The 19,111-nt window shown below is 39.5% G+C and overlaps 1 protein-coding gene across 3 annotated transcripts in view; it reads right to left on the bottom strand.

Annotated features, from left to right (window-relative positions):
* The window catches only part of ralgps2 (Ral GEF with PH domain and SH3 binding motif 2), a 225,813-nt gene that overhangs the window by 176,896 nt on the left and 29,806 nt on the right, over positions 1–19,111 (bottom strand). For 2 of the 3 annotated variants that reach the window (XM_056262749.1, XM_056262751.1), the window contains exon 2: positions 6,864–6,958. The gene's annotated coding sequence lies outside the window, so the exon portion shown is untranslated. Of the gene's footprint in view, positions 1–6,863; positions 6,962–19,111 lie in introns of all 3 variants that reach the window. The other variant, XM_056262750.1, reaches the window with a different exon arrangement.

Raw genomic sequence — 19,111 nt, 5'->3', positions numbered from 1 at the left:
CAGGATTGGTTAGCTGGGGGCCGCATCGCTAACCAGACAGAAGCAAACGATCCATCTATCCATCTCTGGACGCAGGCTACCTATGAATGCTGCGGCTAGTGTGTAATACCATCTATGGTAATGTGTCGGGCGGTGCTTAACTGTGGATCGTCAGTTTTCAACAGTAACCTACACTGAAATATATTTCTGAAAAGATTTAAAGCGAGAAATAGACAATCCAGCAACAGAATCTTGATTCATATTTGATCAGCATTGCCTAGTTTTACAGTTTTTTGTGAGCCTGATGCTTTGCTTTGGACCGGTTCATCATGCACTGCCGGGCGGGGTTGGGATTAGGCAATCAGGTACTGACTTCAACGAGCGGGGTAATAATTTGGCAGGGGGTCGAAATTAGGCACAACACCTGTTCTACTGATTGACATCTTCTTAATCTATGGTGACATCCATCAGCGGATCCAAGAACATTTTGCTTAATTTCAGACTTTAATGCACCCACACTGAAGAATTTGTGCATTGAATATAATGTTAGAAAAATTAAACCATACACTGTCAACTAATGATGTGTAGCTTAGACCATCGTTCTTTTGTTACTCAGTATAGTTTTTTATTAAGGATGGGGTCATGGGGATCGAGACCCGGTTCTGAAAGGACCCAAACTTTCTCTAAAATCAATAAGGTCCGAGCTTATCGTATACTGCTACTGTTTCTAATGATGGCACCGAAACGCGGTATTAAACGGGCTCGGGACTGTTTATTATCAGGCTGCAGCTTCCCCTCCATTCTGTCGCGCACACAGCGCCCTGCAGAGACGCAGACGCCGCTTCGTCGCTGTGGAGACGGGGACGTTAAGTTAGCTCCAAACTACTCAATTTGCCGACAGCTACGCTCCTTATGTACAATAAAACCTTCGCGAGTAAAAAGACAATACTTTATAATTATCAGTACACCTGTGTGTAAGGTAAACATGTAGAAAGGGTTAATTATCTCTGTCCTCAGTCTCTCATCCTGTTTGTTCTATTAACAGCTTCTATTAACCCAAGCACCGAGGCGAGTAGGCTTCCTTGTACCAGTGAAATCAAGGCAGTAGTAGTAGATTCGATCACATCTCTCTAACCAATCCTGCTTCAGACTGATGTTGGCACCCCCCACTCAATTAGCATACAGGCGGAGGGAAAAATAAATGTAGAAATGTGGAAATACAGAAATAAATAAATGTAGAAATGTGGAAATACAGAAATAAATAAATGTAGAAATAAATATATAAATAAATATATAAATACATAAATGTAGAAATAAATGTAGAAATACATATACATATAGAAATGCATAAATAAATACATGTAAAAATACAGAAATAGCCATTTATATTACCAAAATGGATTTATTTTTTACTATATTTCTGCATTTATTTATTTATTTCTACTTTTATTTATTTATTTTTCCTTATGTCATTTTTAGTCCTTCATAGAAAATAAGTATTTGGTCAATAACAAAAGTTCAACTCAATACTTTGTAACATAACCTTTGTTGGCAATGACAGAGGTCAAACGTTTCCTGTAAGTCTTCACCAGGTTTGCACACACTGTAGCTGGTATTTTGGCCCATTCCTCCATGCAGATCTCCTCTAGAGCGGTGATGTTTTGGGGCTGTCGCTGGGCAACACGGACTTTCAACTCCCTCCACAAATTTTCTATGGGGTTGAGGTCTGGAGACTGGCTAGGCCACTCTAGGACCTTGAAATGCTTTTTACGAAGCCACTCCTTCGTTGCCCGGGCGGTGTGTTTGGGATCATTGTCATGCTGGAAGACCCAGCCACGTTTCATCTTCAAGGCTCTCACTGATGGAAGGAGGTTTTGGCTTAAAATCTCACGATACATGGCCCCGTTCATTCTTCCCTTAACACGGATCAGTTTTCCTGTCCCCTTTGCAGAAAAACAGCCCCAAAGCATGAGGTTTCCTCCCCCATGCTTCACAGTAGGTATGGTGTTCTTGGGATGCAACTCTGCATTCTTCTTCCTCCAAACACGACGAGTTGAGTTTTTACCAAGAAGTTCTATTTTGGTTTCATCTGACCACATGATATTCTCCCAATCCTCTTCTGGATCATCCATATGCTCTCTAGCAAACTTCAGACGGGCCTGGACATGTACTGGCTTAAGCAGGGGGACACGCCTGGCACTGCAGGATTTGAGTCCCTCTCGGCGTAGTGTGTTACTTACGGTAGACTTTGTTACTTTGGTCCCAGCTCTCTGCAGGTCATTCATCAGGTCCCTCCGTGTAGTTCTGGGATTTTTGCTCACCGTTCTCATGATTATTTTGACTCCACGGGATGAGATCTTGCGTGGAGCCCCAGATCGAGGGAGATTATCAATGGTCTTTTATGTCTTCCATTTTCTTACAATTGCTCCCACAGTTGATTTTTTCACACCAAGCTGCTTGCCTATTGTAGATTCACTCTTCCCAGCCTAGTGCAGGTCTACAATTTTCTTCCTGGTGTCCTTCGACAGCTCTTTGGTCTTGGCCATGGTTGAGTTTGGAGTGTGACTGTTTGAGGCTGTGGACAGGTGTCTTTTATACAAATAACAGGTTCAAACAGGTGCCATTAATACAGGTAACGAGTGGAGGACAAAAGAGCTTCTTAAAGAAGAAGTTACAGGTCTGTGAGAGCCAGAAATCTTGCTGGTTTGTGGGTGACCAAATACTTATTTTCCACCATAATTTACAAATAAATTCTTTAAAAATCCTACAATGTAATTTCCTGGATTTTTTTTCTCATTTTGTCTCTCAAAGTTGAAGTGTACCTATGATGAAAATTACAGACCTCTCTCATCATTCTAAGTAGGAGAACTTGCACAATCAGTGGCTGACTAAATACTTTTTGGCCCCACTGTATCTTGCCAGGTTACTCAGGGCAGGGAATTGGGAACCTATGTGAACGACAACATTGCAGAACGTCTTGTTCACTTGATAGTTCAAGTTTCAGGGTCCTATACTCCTGAAACTGGATATCTAACGATTTTGATCCATGTGATTCTTTGGTATCGTCCTCTCACTCTGAAAATTAAAATGGGCGGGTGTCGGCTCCGCATCCTCACCATGTGTATCAAACTTTAAACCATTTTCTTGACTCCATGCATCACCTCTTGTCGCCCTCTTCCATCCATCATTTTCAAACCTTGCAGATTTCGAGTCAGAAAGGTTGCTATTCGATAAGGCATGTGGATAGAATGTTCCCTGTTGCAAGTAATTCCTTCAGCCGTGTCACACAGACGGTTGAGATTTCAGAGAGCAGAGGGTCCTTTGTGGCTGACGTACAGCGTTCGATTTAACTCACGGACCACGGAAGAACCAGTGAGGCACTTGGAGCTTTGTTGTAGCGTCAGTTGCCTCAGTAAAGGGTTTAAGGATTGAAACGTGTGTTGGTGCTGATGCGTCCAATCCTGTCATAATTATTGCTCTCAGCCAGCACAGATGCAACGTCTTCATACTGTTCCAAAACAGGATTCAGCATGACAAAAGTTCCACTGAGTCTCAACTAGGGTTGGGTTTTCAAAAACGTATATTTTAAGGAATAATTACACTTTGTGATTGTAGTGACATTTTAACAGTATAAAGCTCAGTTGTGCCGCATGTTGATTGACACAAAAGTTTAATTTCATATAAAAGATCAATTAAATTGTTTTATATCTTCATTTGATTACTAGAAAATTCACAACACAGAATTTGTGGAAAAACAAAACATTTCATAGAATTTTTTTTTAATTACTAAAATGGATGTTTTTATTAATATTCAAGCATCACAGACAATGGCAGACAGCGACCAAGGCAGCTCTGGCATAATGTCAATAACACTTCTATAAATTACTTAGTTTCTTTACAGTTAAAAAAGGTACCGTTGGGCACCAGCACCGAATTTCAGGTACCGGTAAAAATGTGAACGGTCCCCAACCCAAGTCTCAACGGATTGTTTCAGTGACTTTTTCAGCTTGCCCTGCTGTATTGAATGTACAGGAACTTTTAACACCAGTAACGAGCCTAGCAATGGTGACATTTCCATCATGGCAGGAGCAAACACACTGGACAGGGTCACGTTTTGTATGTGTGCTGAGCAATTTAGTCTTGTGTATCCTCATAAGGAACCTTGTTGGCTCCAAGATCTTTGACAAAAACGTTCTGCCCATTTCTGTTGCATCAATGCCAAATACTCTGGGATTCTCCCACAGGTACCTTTGAATGTTTTCCCCTGTCTTTGCGGTACTCTTGAGCAAAAAGCACTCTTGAATGTAGCTCAGATCGGTCATTGATGTAATGAATAGTTGCCGACAAAAAGGATGTTTTGCGATAGGTTTCTGTCCATATGTCTGCTGTAATTGCGCATTTGAACTTGAATATTATTGCAGTGATTTAGCCAACGTTTCTACACTGATCCCTCGTCTCAACATGTCTTGATACTGCTGTTGGGTGTGGTAGTATCTCACTGACATCGAATTTTCCTGTTTTTGCCACTGTGTTGACCAAATGTTGGGCTAGCTGATTGAAACCTTTTCCAGACACAGTATCATATGGTCGAATTCATTTTTCTGTGGTCTCTTGTTTGAACTGCTCTGGCACTGGCTTGGACTTTGTAAATGTCAGTTTAGTTTGAACCTTTGTGATGAGGCATGAGCTGAATGATCGTGTGGACTGATCGTGGGATGCAGACCTCCAACACACTCGAATTCGTGCTCGTATTAATATGGTAAAATTGACGCCACCGTTATGGTCTTTACAGTGTGTACAATCTCTGAGGACTGAGGAAGCCTCCGGAGCTGAAGTTCAGTTATGGTAATGTGCGTTTCGTTTCCGTTAGGACTGTAAGTGGTAGATCAATCATACCTAGTGATGCACCGATGTGAAAATTGTGGCCGATAGATACCGATAACCGATATTAATAGTGCTGTTATGGCCGATACCGATATTTACCGCTGTCGATATCGATATATATTGCGATATAAAAACAATTTCACCGGATGACTTGAATAGCTCTATTTGGAAAGAATGAATCATTCTAGAATGACTGGGGTGGTTTTGTCATGGAGTAAATCCACATAGAAACTAATATTAATAGAATGTTAACTAATGTAGTTAACTAGACTTTAATAAATGGAACCTTATTGTAAAGTGTTTCCGATTTATGTCTCTTGAGTTCAGTGTTGGACAGATCAGTTGTTTTAACCATTCATTAAAGTGAATCGGTTCAAAGGAGTCATTAGTTCGCGAATCGGACGTGTCATTAACGGACCACGGCACACGTTGTGTGATTATCCCGGCAGTTTAGGACATCGCACAAGATTTAATCACATTTAATCACTAGATAGATTTTTTTGTTTTGTTTATTGAAAGTGTGGTTTATGTCATCTGAATGTGTGGAAAGCTTTTCAGAGAAGATAAGGCAACGTTATTTGAGCACAATTCACAACCAGTGGTAGTTCAGAAAAAAAAAACTTCGGTCTTCCGACCTTTTACCATCGTGTATTCTCAGCGATATTCAGTCAACTCAATTCATTAATATGCGCGAGGGAGGGAGAGAGAGCAAGACAGTTTGAAGACGGTGAGAGTGGACCGGGGCTTTCACTCTCTGCTCGTTCTCTCAGTTAAAAAAGCGCAGCAGTCAGTCATCTACATCACTCACCGGTCAAATAAGGCTTTGGTGGGACAAAAATACACCTTAGTAAGGCTGACATAAAACAGCGCGCAAGTTCCAGTCTTCTTGCGCTTGATGTTTAAACTGACAGGACTTGTGCTCGTAATGTATGCGCTTGTGCAAAACCAAACATCCCCGCCCCCACACTCACATCTACACGTACGTCAAATACACAGGAATGATTATCGGCCTGTTCACATCGGCCCTATTTTGACATCGGAACGATACCGATGTGTAAAAAACGTACCATATCGGCCGATTTTATATCGGCGGCCGATATATCGTGCACCACTAATCATAACACACTGGGCCATCTCACCAATCAGAGCAGAGTAGCACACGGAAAAGAGGATTTAGAGAGACTGAATCTTCGGACGAGTCGTTTGAGAATCTTTGAAAAATGTGGTGATGAGCAATGTATATTATGAGAAAAAGAAAGTGTTGTTTGACCTTTGATGCATGTAAACCTGTTGTAGCAGACCTTACCTTCAAAACAAAATTAGGAGCCTTTAAAATGGCATAATCTATATTTTCAAACCAGCCCTAACTGTAAGCCTATTTTTGCTGCTTTTTTTTCATCAAAATCAATTTATGTTCTAATAACCAAAGCTGTTGATTTATGTCACACTGTGGAATGATTAAAGATGAACTACTAAAGAGACCTCATCTCTGAAACACACACACACATTAGCCTTGTGCGGTTGTGCGTGTTGTTAATCTAATGTTCTTGTGAAGCGATGTAACCGTACACCGCTTCCAAAGAACAAGTGCTCAGAGACGTTGATAAACACTACAACTGCTGGCCTCACTATCAAAACACCGCAGTCACCATTTGGCTACACGACATGTGAAACAAAATAAGCAGGTGTTCAGACCGTAATGGGACCGACAATGTGTATGTGTGTTTGTCTCTGAGAGTGAACAGGTGCTACGAAGCCATTAGTATGTGTGTGTTTGTGATTTAGGGTTCTGTAAGTAACAGGTGTTGCCGAGAGTTTGTTCGACTTTACGGCACTGCCAAACTGCAGACTAATCCTAAGCACAGCTCTAATTCACCCTTCACACACAAACACAGCCATAACAGCAGCACAAATGCTTTCATTTGCCAAAAGGTTGCAAAACAACAGTTTATATAGTGTGCTACTGGAACAGCACACAAACAAAGACAGAATTCAATTACCGGGTATTTGTCAAATGCACATCGTGATGGCTCTGCCGTGTCCTCCCCTGCACTCGATCGGCTGGATTCACTCGAAATCCTCTGCTGAGCCAAACCTGCTGTAAGAAGGATAAAGAAAAGGAAAGAGAGAGAGAGAGAAAGAGAAGTCACGTTACCAATACCAACAAGAACATGTTTTATCTCCCGACTAGAGGAGGGTTAAGCAGCAAATACTGTCGTTTTTTTTTTTTTTTTTAAATACAGTAAGGGGTTGACTTTTACATAGGTTAACATTCATTTTAAGGTCACAAAACTATTTTGAAAACTTTTGACCATGACTTTGCTTATTTTCTGGTTATTTTTCAAGTGTCATCCCCCAAAATGAAAATCTATTAACTGCAAAGAATTGAATCAATTAATTATTACACATTTAAAACTTTGACCCTCTAAACAAAGTCAAGAATTTAAAAAAAATCTAAACTAATTTGATGTTTATTGTGTAAAAATTATTATATTAATTTGTGACGTCATTTTCACAACAACCAACACTGGTTTATAAACCATCACCTTATAATACAGTGTCAACAATTCTAGTAATGAAATCAGACATAGCAAGACACAGGAGTCAGCCGTTTTATTTGTGACATTTTTAAAATGTTAATTTCACCACTAAATGAATGGTGATTTGAGATGTGGTGGAAATAACATTCGTTAAAAAGACCTGTAATGCATGTATAAACCTTGTAGGACATTGTCTGTGATGTGAACAAATTAAACTAGTCATTTAGAGGGTGAAATTGGCAATAAAGTTAAAGAAACGCTTTGTATGTGACAAACTGTACATCAATGAGAAATGCACTAGGTGGTGCTGTACATGCGGTAAAGAGGATAGAAACAACAGCAGCTGCGTGTGTTTGAGGAAATGGGCTGGGGCTGAAGTTTCAGAGAGGTCAGTGTCGGGTCATTAGAGAGGATTGTTCAGGACACTAATACAGACACCAGACGCCACCCACCACATGTCACGATGGGACGAGCCAGATGCAAAGCAGGACGTCAAGCTTTCTTTCCCTCGCGCACATGAAAATAAGCTTTCAAACCATCACATGGCTGAAGCCAGCAACACATTTACTGCATATTAAGGAGAACAAGCTTCCTCAGTCTATAGACTGAAGCCATTCGTTCTGGCATGTCACAAACATGCAAAAATGTGACGCGCTTAAACGGTTTAACCCATCGATATCAAAGAAATAACCCAAACACTGTCTCGCCAGACTAGTAGCCTAATTGTGAAAGCGAATCATTTATTTCCACAGAAAATAAATACTCAATGCTCAGCATATAGCTCTATAGCTATTGTTTTCATGATGTTACCATGGTAACAAGACAGAGAATGACTCCACAGAAAGAAAAATGCTTCATAACGGCTTCATAAACAGGCCTACACGAAACCTTCGCCCACAGAGCACCGCAGGAGTCAAACCGCAAACACATGGAATTCTACATATCCCTAGCCACGTATATTTACAAATCCATTTCAAAGAAATGCTTCTCTTTTGAACTTTCGGTTCATCAAAGAATTCTGAAAAAAGTATCACCACAGTTTCCACAAAAATATTAAGCAGTGCAACTGTATTCAGCATACTATTATTATCAGTTTATGATTATTATATGTTTTTTGAGCAGCAAATCAGCATATTAGAATGATTTCAGATGGAATTTCAAGAGATGGAGTTCTAGTTCAAAATAATTTCCATAATAGCCCCCAAACGCTATGCAAATGTCACGGCGCATACATAAAATAAAATTCTCTGCATCTATGGTTTAAAAATACAAAATGTCTCCAACTATAGGGTCCCCCCAGTGAATCCCAGCCATTTCCACCACTGACTTTACCATGTTTAACTCGATTTTGAGAGGCAATTTTACGAAATCAGCACAGAAAACGAGCAATCTGCAACCTTTTAGCATTTTCTGCTCTGAAACCTTCTGCAGTTTTGGTTTGAAACATTGTAAAAAAGGGGCACTAAGAGAACAATGCTAGTATTAGTAGCTAGCTGACAGCCTAATCCAATGTGCTAAAAATATTTAATAAACGCAAGGAGTGGGGAGGATTTGTGGGATTAAGTGACAGGTGAATGAATATGCTGACCTTTCTGCAGAGAAATATAACCTTGTCTGTGGACGGCTGAGCGCCAGTAAAAACTGCAGATAAAAAACAAATGTACAGTGGTTTCATGACTGACAATGAACTCAGTAATGTCATGCTCGACTGACGGTAAAGATTGTGGATGTTTGTAACCACTGCAACACAAATCACCTTCACGTGTGTCTCTCGCGAGGGAATGTGGGGTTGAGCGTGATGGTGTGACGGGAGTGATTAATGTGCGAGATCTGGGAGGGTTGTTGAAGAAGCTCGTGGAGAGACGCTCAGAAGCACGGAGGAGGCTGAATGAAAGGCGGAATGGAGCGAGGGATAGATAAGGATGAGAAAGAGCGTGGGAGGTGTCGCTGTCTTGTTTCAACCTGCCGGGGAAACAGTGCAACAGAGACACTCCGAGCCTGAAGGAATGAGTTCAAGTGGTTGAACTTCTCAGATTTCCCCACCTTCACTTACATGCGTTCCCTCTCCATGTGTCCCATAAAACATGTTCATTAAAGGTGGGGTATGTGATTCTCTTTTTTGTAAATTTTTTCAAAATAACTTGAAATCCTATTCCTAACCCACTTACAGCCACTGAGTTAAGCCCCGTTCACACTACACGCAACGCGATACCATTCATTTCAATGGTGAGCGGGCGACTTCCGGCGACACGCGCGACAGCGACCGTTGGCGACTAGATGGGGCGTGTCTAGCGACGCGACAAAGTTGAGATCTGTTTAACTTTATGCAAATGAGGAGCGACTTTCGGGAGCGACAACCAATAGGAGCGGAGCGCATATGATCCTTCCCCACATCATTGGATGTCATTCATAAAGGCAACCAGTAGTGGGAACTCCCACTAGCGACCTCATCGCCAGCCACTGGCGACATGCAGCGACAAAGTCGCTTGTAGTGTGAACGGGGCTTTAGAAGCACTGAAATGAAAATTAAGCAATTTAATCATCTGTGGAACGGGCAGGACTCGAAAAACTCCAGCCAATCATTTCCAAGACCACCAGAATCATTGGACAGTAAGTCCGTCAATCAAACGGTTGTACCACACCCCCCTCCCCCCAGCGCGCGTGACCCCCGTCGTGCGCATACTCAAGGTTTGTGACGCATGCGCATCTTGTCAGTAAAGCCGGTTCCATGATTAGTAGTAAATCGTCATTACAATCTCTTGCGCATCTGAGTTTTCGCTCGTGCATAATTGCGCGTCCATGTTCTTCGAATGGGTGGAGTCAGAGCCGGCGTTGGAGGAAAGAAGGTAGGACCATTTGAGTTGTATATTTTCAAAATCTGCCGGTTGTTTTCCAAATCACATACCCCACCTTTAATCTTTCATTTCCCTATAGCTTTTGCTTAAGTGTGTGTCTGTACGTCTGCATACAATATGAATCACGATTCCATCTACCGATTCAAAAATCGTTTTTCTAAATGTTTGTTAATTACGTGATGCTGTCGGAACGAGAGCAGAGCGGCATCCGGACAGTTTAGAAAGTGGACAGACTTGCAACGGGGAAACTTTATAAATGAAGCTTGCTTGACAACAGTTCCTGTATCAAAATAACTCTTATATACAGGTACTTTTAACACCCAAGAAGCACGTTCAACGTGGATGCGCAATGATGACCAATGACTGCTTGTAAAAGCAAGTGAACATCCTGTATCGGAGGCTGAATCACTAAATATTGATATGCAACTGCACGTATTACTTTTTCTAACTCCATCTAATTCCAAAAGATTCCCACTCATAGAGTGTGTGTTAAACCTGTGTAAAACTTTATTTGCACAAACCTGCTGTGGCAAATGTGTGAAGCAATTTCAGCAAATGCCAGAACACTTTGCACAATATTAATGTTATTATAGTGTCAACTAAGGGCTACATGATAATGTAAAAAACTGACAATGCGATATGAAAATTTCACCGGATGATTTGAATAGCTCTATTTGTAAAGAATTAATCATTCTAGAATAATTGGGGTGATTTCGTAGGAGTGAGCATCTACATGGAAAATAATAAACAAAACAAGCATAGATACATACAAAAGAACAAATCGATTGGAAAAAACCCTAAATATAATTAAATATAATTCATTAATACAATTGATCTTTGTTAAAGCTACAAAAGGGAATTTCTCTGTCTCTTTTGTGGTTTGATTAGCATTGGTGTGACAAACAGATGCGGGAATTTTAGGCTGCTGTTACTTTAAGACGAATGCACGAATCCAATACAATGATACGCATCAGTTTTCTTTTTCAATTGTTTACAACCGACTGTGTAAGGAATCAGGATACTTGCCAAGACAGGCGTGTCCGTTTAAACTCAAAAGGAAGAGAAAGAGAACTGAATTTATTTTCATGAACACACACAAACTTTGCTCTGGGGCCCCTCTGAGCCCTGTTCATCCATATTTCATTTGACATTCAGAGGGAGGAAAAAAAACACCCTATGGAATAAGCCTTGAGGGAGACGATAAGAGGAGACCGTTAAAATGGAAAATGTGATCTTTTGTGGTTCAGTAAGTAAGCATGAATAAGAACAAGATAGTTACTGCTGTACACTCTATCCATAACAATATTAACAATACATTCATTTAAGCACGTATCCAACAGAGAACAATGGCAGCTCCACACACCAACACAGGGAAATATCAACATACTCTAACAGAAAAAAACCCCAGAAACACAATTGCTGTCTGACACCGCGTCTACACTGGAAGTGAACCGCGTCATGACACAACAAAAGTTCACAGTTAAAACAATCATAAATTAAGCTGTTCAAAACAGAAGCAGCCAAATATGGCATGATATGTCCCTCTTTATAGGGCCCTGTGAAATAAACATTTTCAGATTATTAATTTTTTTTTCCATTTTAAAATTCTCTGCTTTAATGGTTAACAAAGTTGAGTAATCAAAAAGCTTGTCAAATTAATAAAAATCATGAAATCAAATACAATTTACCAACAATTTATTAAAAGTAAAAAACAAAAAACAAAATGTAGGGCCCTATTTCTGAAATCGTTTGGTTTTTCCCAAATTTTATTTTGGTTTTTCCCAAATTTTGTTTTGGTTTTAATTTTCCATTTATTCTATTTCAACTGTTTAATTAAATTGCAATAATTTTAATAATCAAAAAGCATGTCTAGTCAAATGAATACCAAAAACTTTAATTTATTGGAATCGATGATAAGTATTGATGAAATATGAATTGTTTAATTCTTTCAGAAATTCTTTGGTGTGTGATTTCATTTTTCTAGATTTATGATTTAATACAAATTTATTGTCAAAGGTGGCAATCAGATGAATGCATAAAGCATTAACAATTCAACTAATATTTTAAAATGCAGTCAAATGAAAATTAAACAAATCCTTTGACAAACAGAGTGCTGCACAATAAAGGTTTACTGTTAAAATTAAAGGAAGGAAGACAAATTGTGTGAATATTGCTCATCACGGAAATCTAACTCCAGTATACGTGAGACACTGTGTAGGTGTAGATGTCCCACCGCTAGGAATCACTCGCCTCCATCCCAGAAGAAAAAGTGCGTGCGTTGGTGGAAAGCCGGTTTCCTACAGTGTTTCTGAGTTGTTCGTACACTAGCTTCCAAGGCTCATAACCCTGCCGGCTCTTGCAACAACCGCGCAGTTTACATCCAACAACTGAAAAGCTGAAATTATGGAAATCAAACGGCGCCTAAATGAACACATTGCTCCTCTTCTCTCTTGAACACGTAGCGCATGGCTATATTATTTAATTAAATCACAGCCTTTGCTATTCGATAATCGCACTAAGCCATTTTACAATTTCAGTTTTATTTTGATCAAATGCAAAATACGCCCTAAATTCGATAAAATACAAAACGCCCTAAATTTGTATCCCTTAAAAATAATAAAAATAATAAAAATGCTTCACCAATAAGAAGCCAAAAGTGCAGCACAGTTGAATAGCTTTCCCGTCAATGCTAAGACTCTTCTGCCATAGTTGCTCTCACTTAAATATCATGCAGTGGTGTGTGATTGAGTGTCTTAATTTAGACGGACAGTGAGAAACGCATGCCGTACCTGCATGTGCCTTGAATTGAAAGCAAATGAGAAACGTTCAGTCTTGAAAAACTGTATGAAATGACAATGAAATTCCTGCTGCACTGATCTGAGCCTGAAGCATCTCACAGGTCTGATTATCATCAGACGGATGAGCCAAACAGTTTGTGTATGTCTGCGTGTGGCTGTCTGTCTGACAGAAATCTGCTTTAAAACAGGCTTAACGCTAAGGGTGTTAGGAGAGACAGAAATAGAGCGACAGGTCCCACACCTATCTACAAGAAACACTACACTACCCTTCCCGCATATTTGGAGGAAAAGGAAGTTGATGTTTGTCCTGAAGAGACAGTAGCGGGTGGCTGGTTTAACAGCAGATTGTGTGTGTGTGTGTGTGAAGGAGGTGAGAAACAGCCAGCCTGTCATCACTCTAATTATCATCCAAAGAGAGAAAGAGAGACTATAAAAAGCCAAGGTCACGGCACACGCTATGGCAGACTGCTGATCAGGAGCAGAGGAATTTGACAAATGGAGTTGAGTGTGAGACTGACGGCTGATGACAGACCTGCTCTGTGTCTGCATGTGTTTACAGGCTGAGTCAACAGAGCAGTTCCTGCATAATGTGCGGAGAACACAACAAGAGAGGAGCAGAGAGGAGCATGAATTTCAATTTGCAGGATGTTCAATTGGATGTTTAATCTGAATATAGGAAGATTCATTTACTTTATTTATTGTTTAAAACAATTATTGGAACAATCTTTTGGAAATCCATCGATTCCAACGAGGACGAAGCAATTGCTATTGATCATGATTGGAACAATACACTAATTATTATTATTAATATTTAAGTATTTTACACATTAGGTAATGGGCTATATGCACGCATAACTTCCGCGTTTGACGCAAGGATGCTCTTGCGTTTCCGGTTGGGGAGGTTTAAAGCGGAGGAAAACCGAGGAAAACGGGATTATGGCAGAGTCTTCAAAATGTACTGTCCTCTCGTCTTTGAAACGAAACTTTAATACGTTTAGATGTAATTTTATATATAGTTATGTTTATTTAATATAATAAACAAAGAAGCATAAACAAAATGAGGGGTGTCTGTTTTGTCTGTTTTTGTGACTAACGTTTCTTTAGTGTAGCAATAGAGTATAAAAACCAATATAAATTCTCGGAATAGCATTGGACTCTACGATCGGCGGAAGTAATCCAGCATCCTTAGACCTTCACCGGAAATACCGCCGTGCATAGAGCCCATTGTACATACCTGTATTTGTAAAGACACTTTTTGATTGTATTGAGATATGATTGTACTCAAATGAATGATCCAAATAAACACAAAATAACAAAACAAAAAAGTATTTTAAAACTAATATTTTAAAAGTAAAAAAAAAAAAAAAAAAGTCAATATACACTACTGTTCAAAAGTTAGGGGTCAGTAAGATTTTGTTTTTTTTAAAGAAATTAATACTTTTATTCAGAAAGGATGCATTCAATCGATCAAAAGTAAAGAGTTTTACAATGTTACAAAAAGATTTTTATTTCAAATGTATGCTTTCTTGCTATGCTTTTTGAACAATGAATCTTGAAAAATTCATCAGTTTCCACAAAAAAATATAAAGCAGCAAAAACGGTTTTCAACATTGATAATAATAAGAGATGTTTCTTGAGCATCACATCATCATAGAGGAATGATTTCTGAAGGATCATGTGACACTGAAGACTGGAGTAATGATGCTGAAAATACAGCTTTGATCACAGGAATAAATAACATTTTATAACATATTCAAAACAGTTTTATAATATTAATATTACTGTTGTTGTTACTGTATTTTATTAGATCAAATAAATGCAGCCTTGGTGAGCATAAAAACCTAAAAATAAATTATATGGGTGGCATTTCAAACAATAATTATTAATATGTAATTAATTATGCAATTTATTTAATAATGCATTTAATAATAATGCATGAAAAAGTATTTAAATTTAAATGCATTAAAACCTACACTTACAGCAGTTGAATGAAGAATTAAGCCATTTTTATTTACATTTTACTTACATTCAAGTTAGAATTACAATTCTGCATCTTGTCTGAAACCAATAATCCAACAGAAATTGGCAATTGAGTTAGAATTTAAAAGTCCACAAAAAATCACTTTCACTAGAAAAATAAAAAATCCCACTAATTCAAAGGAAAAACTTAAGTTAAGCTGCTGCCTTAAATGTTATACTATACAGTAAGTAATGCGTATTGATCATATACATTTTTTCAGTGTTCAGTATCTTGGCCTCTGAAGGATGAACACCTCCCGGGTGAGGCGTTTGGGGGTCACAGCTGTCTATGGTCTGCTGACTGGACAATTTCCATGTCGCATGCTTAAAGAAAGAAGAAAAGATGACAGTAACCTGCACAGTGTCCTTTTTCGCGTGATTCTGTAAGGATCAATAAGCGAGCGCGTGCAGGAGGTTGGCGGTGTCAGCAGTCCAGCAAGCGGGCAGCAGCAGGCGGTGTGTGTGTGTGTGTGTGTGCTGACTGAAGACTCCCGTGGGATCAGAGCAGCTGGCCTGAGCCCAGATCCGCAGCCTGGATGGCTTCTTCACCCTCCCTCGTCTAGCATGCCTTCCCTGCGCCCTCTCGCATGATTTAATACACTTTCTCGGCTGTGTGCCCCATTCCTGTCTCTGTATGAGCCCAATTCAGAAGCCAACAGGAAACTCCACAGGAAACTAGGGATTCTGAGAGGAAGCGGTAACTGCTGTGCTGACCAGCAGCAATAGGAAAAGGGTTATAGTAATAATGACTGACACACGGTCATGGCACACATCAGTACACATTCACACTCTCCTAAAGAAACACGGCGGCAGTGGAGGAAATGGGTGAGTTTGTTATCTTGTGTTTATAGTTGTGGTTTTGAGTGTGGAGCAGATCAGATAAGTATGATTTACAGGCATTAACCAACCAACATTATACACCACACGACCACAGCAAACCACAAACACTCACACACTCAAGACAGGGATGGTCGACTGTTCACCTAGTGGTACATAAACCTACAGGATTTTTTATTTTTCTTTAAATAAAAAGAATGCTATAAAGGTGGATGATTATAGTTTTGTGCATTAAGTAAGATAATGTATATTAAAAAATAAGTCAACAAAAATGCCAGGGTGATGCAATAATAATAACCCTTATTAGATAGTCTGACCATTTTTTTCCCCTTAAAAAAACCCTGCATATATGCTTAATATTTTAAAGAATGGTAATCAGAATATTAATATTCTAATAGTCTATATTTTATATGACCCTCATGACTGCCAAGGCCAATAAATATCTTAAAGTATCAGATAATTGTATGGTCTTTATGACAAGGTTAGATAAGGTTGTAAAATGGCATATGGTGTGACATAAATAAAAGTGAGAGTATGGGGCAGCAATATACCGTAAAACTTCAAATAGTAGCCCGGGCTTTTATTTACCCAAATCGTCGAACTGCACCGGCTTGTATTTGAGACAGGCGTCTATTTGAGACAGGCCTTTATAATTTGTGTTGAGAAGTCGTTCATTGAGTGTATAGCCTGTCTCTAATCTCTAAAAATCTCCAAATGCTCCACGTGAAACTGCGGTCTTCCGACCTTTTACTATCGCGTCAATTGATTTTGATTAATATGCGCGAGGGAGAGAGAGCAAGACAGCGCTCGTTGTTTGAAGACGGGAGCGCGCGCGGCCGGGTCTCTCTCTCTCTCTCTCTCTCTCTCTCTCTCTCTCTCTCTCTCTCTCTCTCTCTCTCTCTCTCTCTCTCTCTCTCTCTCTCTCTCTCTCTCTCTCTCTCTCTCTCTCTCTCTCTAACGCGCCCTGTCAAGCGCAGCAGTCATTCTATTCTACCTCACTCATCGATCAAAAAAAGGCTTTGGAGGGACAAAAATGTGCTTTGGCGGCCGCCAAAAAGCGGGCGATCTGGCGGTTTTAGAGGATTAAATACAACCCGAAACTAAAAAACAGACCCGGTCTCTATTTGAGACCGGCCTTTATTTACCCAAACCTGCAGCCACACCAGGCGTGTATAGAGACAGGCGTCTATTTGGGACTCGGCTATTATTTGAAGTTTTACGGTATTATTTCCCCACTAGGGGTGTAACGGTACACAAAAATCACGGTTCGGTACGTACCTCGGTTTTAAAGTCACGGTTCGGTACGTTTTCGATACAGCAAAAAGTAAGAAATGCCAGAGAAATTTCCCATTTGTTAAAATAAAAAATATTTTTTAAATAAGTGTGAGTTTTCCTACATCTTGAAACTTTCAGGTTTATAAATGGGGGTCATCTTTGAAGGATGAACAAATAATGTTTTGGTCATCACATTAAAAATAACATTTAAATATATGAAGAGTTCAGATGCAAAAGCCATTTGAAATTTTCTTCTAAATGATCATTTCTATCAAGGTTGTATATTTAAGATCAGTAATTTCACTTAAATGGCAATGAAGATTGCCTAAAAAAATGATCATTCTAGAAGAAAATTTCAAATGGCACTTATAGAGGCTTTTGCATCTGAACTCTTCATATAGGCTATTTATTTATATAATATTTGAGTTTTGAAGTGCTGGAAAAAGATGTGTTAAGTACTTGAAAGCATTTCACTATTCCAGCCAAACTGGTTACAGTTAGAGTTACTATATTAAATCCATGGTGAATGTTGCTGGTCTGTGGACGTAAAGTATTACTAGTTCATTCACGGCACAATATTTCTCCTGGTGTCCACGTCAGCGCTGTTTGATCTAATAGAGATCTACGGTTAATAATGGAGAAATGTGAACGCTTCTCACTAGATCTCGCAGCGATGTTATTACTTCAGTGGCGAATTCAAATGTTTTCTTTACTGGATCTCTTAGCGCTGTGTTGTAACAGTGTCGCTTGATCGAGATCGGCTCCCGCTGCACAGATGTTGCTGCTCCGAACTGATAAACGATCCGTGAAGCACAGTTTCGTTCCGCTTTCTTTACGCTTGCCATTTGATGTTGCGCAACGTTGTGGCGGTCGCGCCAGCGCGAATTTTGTCGGCAAGAAAAATGGTCCAAGGAATCGTTCGGTTTGTATGCGTACCGAACCGGAAGCCTCGAACCGAAACAGTTCAATACGAATACATGTACCGTTACACCCCTATTCCCCACTAAATGTTTTTTCACTAAATGATTAGATTTTATAAGATTATTTTGCACTAAACAAAGATTTTTCTAGAATTACTTTTGCTGCTGAATTATCCACTAACCTAGTTTATAATATATAGCCTATTTTTGTCATAGATAATGATTATTTTATTCATTTGTTGTTGTGTTTTCTTTATAATGAAGTTGTGTGTATTAGGTGGATTTTTAACACACAAAAGAGTGATCATCAGTTACAAAGTTATTTTACAATGATTAAGAAAAAAAAGCTGCAAAGTACCGGCTCGTTATCCGTATCGGACGATACTCAGAATTTGGGTATCATAAGAATTGGATCGGTTATGAAAAAAAGAAAAGGTATCTGTGCATCCGATTCCCTATATTTGTAAATAATACTTTTGAAGAATACGCCTAAAAAATGTTTCTTTGTTTTAATGTTATTCATTTTTACATGATGGTTTTTCACCACATTACATTTTTAAAGTGAAATTTAAATTGGAAGTTCTTTCGAACGGTAGCCTGGGAAAACCCAGACAACTTCCGGCAAATTTAGATTTGGTCTGACAGTTAGTCTGGCAAAGAGCTCACTCAAGCTCATTTCCAATCCGTCAAAATCGCGTCATCAATCAGAAACGTTGGGGCGGGCTTTACACGATGACGACAGCGCTGGGATTTTGTAGCCTACATTACAAAGATGGATGCCGCCGTCGAACATCACTCTTTCGAATCAGCTATCGCGTCTGTTTTAAGCGATTTGAACGTTTCCTTTTTGTTAAAAACCGAGCAAAGAACAACACTCGGAGATGTTTCTCCGCCGCTCTGCATACGTCATCTCCTTCATCGCTCTGATTGGTTTTAGGTCTATCCGCGACGTCCGTTGGTGACGCACCTCTGGAAATGATTTGTCTATGACGCTTTGCCAGACC

This window comes from Rhinichthys klamathensis, unplaced genomic scaffold (genome assembly GCF_029890125.1).
Source record: "Rhinichthys klamathensis goyatoka isolate OS25496 unplaced genomic scaffold, OSU_Roscu_1.1 h1tg000196l_1, whole genome shotgun sequence".
In the NCBI taxonomy this organism is placed as follows: domain Eukaryota; kingdom Metazoa; phylum Chordata; class Actinopteri; order Cypriniformes; family Leuciscidae; genus Rhinichthys; species Rhinichthys klamathensis.
This window is presented reverse-complemented; position numbering and strand designations above follow the sequence as displayed.